The sequence below is a fragment of the Mus caroli genome, chromosome 7, assembly GCF_900094665.2.
Source record: "Mus caroli chromosome 7, CAROLI_EIJ_v1.1, whole genome shotgun sequence".
Lineage (NCBI taxonomy): Eukaryota > Metazoa > Chordata > Mammalia > Rodentia > Muridae > Mus > Mus caroli.
Genome location: NC_034576.1, coordinates 129,325,273 through 129,327,915, shown reverse-complemented (window position 1 = coordinate 129,327,915; position 2,643 = coordinate 129,325,273).

Genomic DNA, 2,643 nt, shown 5'->3' with positions numbered 1-2,643 from the left:
AAAAAAAAAAAAAAAGAGTGAATAACTAGGCCCAGACTTTCTCTTTAGCTTCTAGGCTTTGTTCAGCATGGCTTTGATGTCTTTTGTGATGTCTTTGCCTAAGGGAATTTTCCAGCCAGATGGACTTTAGCAGTCCTCTAACTCTAGCCTTCCCCGCAGTGCCCAAGTCCCTTCTATGTCCCTGCTATGTGATCATCCAGCATCTGCCTCTATGCCTCCAGAGACTCTCCAAGCAGCTCTCCTGTCTGTAGCAATGCCATGGGGAAAACGTCCTGTAAAAATCCACCTGCTGCCTGGTGGCGCATGCCTGTAATCCCAGCACATGGGAGGCAGAGACAGGTGGATTTCTGAGGTCGAGGCCAGCCTGGTCTTCAAAGTGAGTTCCAGGACAGCCAGAGAATCCCTGACTCGAAAAAAACAAAAACAACAACAACAACAAAAAAAAATCCACCTGCTTGCAGGTTGGGCAGTGGTAATGTATGCTTTTAATCCCAGCACTCAAGAGGAGAGGCAGGCAGATCTCTTGAGTTTGAGACCATCCTGGTCTACAGAGCCAGTTCCAGAACAGCCAAGGCTACACAGAGAAACTCTGCCTTGAAAAACCAACAAGCTTATTCAAGATCCTCAATAAAAAAAAAAAAAAGAAAGAAAAACCAACAAGCATACAAACAAACAAACAAAACAAAGGTGCCTGCTTGTAACTTCTCAGCTTTTTTTTTTTTTTTTTTTTGGTTTTTCAAGACAGGGTTTCTCTGTGTAGCCCTGGCTGTCCTGGAACTCACTTTTGTAGACCAGGCTGGCCTTGAACTCAGAAATCCACCTGCCTCTGCCTCCCAAGTGCTGGGATTACAGGCGTGCGCCACTACTGCCCGGCTACTTCTCAGCTTTAAAGGCAGTCAAGACATGTTTGCTCCATCCGACTCTGGAAGGCCCCAGAAAAACTTAAGACCGCTGCTACCCGACAGTCTTCTCTCTCTACGCAGAACCTTAGCAGTTAGTCAAACATTTCCCATAAGGCAACTCTTCCGGTGATACCAGGAAGAACCCCTCTTTCAACTTCACTCCTACATTCTGCTACTTCAAAGTCAGTACGATAGGATGTTTCAGACAGGGTCTCTCTAGGTAGCCCTGGCTGTCCTGGAACTCACTATGTAGACTAGGCTAGTTTCAAATTCAGAGAGATCCTCCTGCCTTTGCCTCCTGAGTGCTGGGAGTACAGGTATGAGCCATTACTTCTGTCTTCCGGAAAAATCTTTCAATAAAATTAGGAAGGTGAGCTAGGGAGATGGCTCAGAAAGGTGTTTGCTGAGGATATGGGTTTGGGTCCTCAGGACCCAACTTAAAAACCAGGTGCAAGGACTCGCATCTGTAACCCCAGGGAGAAGTGGGGCCAGCCAGTCGAGAGGAAATAGCAAGCTCTAGGCTTGTCTCAAAAATAGAGTGGAGAACAACGCGATGCATGCACATGTGCAGAGCACACGCCTGCACACACACACACACACACACACACACACACACACACCACTATATCCTTTAAAAGGAAAAGGGAAAAGGAAGACTAGGGCTGATGGGGAAAGCTTCACAGTCGAGTGAATCTCTCCAAGCCAGGCTCTGGATTTGATCTTCAGCAGCACAGCAGCACACAGCACAAGGAAGACAGAGAGATGAGTATCCGTCAGTGAGGAGTTGGTAAAATCAGTTAAAGACATCCGGTCTAAGACAGTGGTGGTGGCGCACGCCTTTAATCCCAGCACTCGGAAGGCAGAGGCAGGGGTTTCTGAGAGTTCGAGGCCAGCCAGAGTGAGTTCCAAACAGCCAGAGCTACACAGAGAAACCCTGTCTCAAAAAACCAAAAACCAAAACAAAGCATTTTAGCCAGGAAGTGTGATTCCTGACCCGAATTCCAGCACTCGGAAGGCTGACTCTGGGGACCCTGAGTTCATACTTCAAGTTTGTTTTTGTTTTCTAAGGTTTGTTTATTTATTTTATGAGTACATTGTAGCTGAACAGGTGGTTATGAGCCACCATGCGGTTGCTGGGATTTGAACTCAGGACCTTTGAAAGAGCAGTAAGTACTCTTAACTGTTGAGCCATCTTGACAGCCCAAGATTCATGTCTTTATACTCACGTATGCACATGGTTTTGTGTGTGTGTGAGAGAGAGAGAGAGAGACAGACAGAGACAGAGACAGATAGAGGCAGAGAGAGACAGAGACAGGGGACACATGAAATGTGTGGGCATGTGTGTGTGTGTGTGTGTGTGTGTGTGTGTGTGTGTGTGTGTGTTAGGGCACTATTTGATATTTAACAATGAAGAATTAGCCAGCATAGGTTGTCACAATGATACAAGGAGAATGAACAAGCTACAGAACAGATGCGCTAGCTTGCTTATCTTTTAGACAGGAAGTCTTTCTTTCCTGCCACTTCTCTGCCCCCTTTTTTTAACCTTGGAGAGTGAGCCCCGTTGTGCATGCTAGGAAAGAGCTTGCACTCTGCCTTGTCTTAAACATTCCTTAATAAATGTATTCAAAAAGGGATATTTTTAAAGGTGGCATTGTTATTATTTCTAAATCATAGAGATAACTTGAGTTGTATCTAGAGACAGATGAAGTTTTGTTTTTGTTTTTGGTTTTTTTTTTTTTTT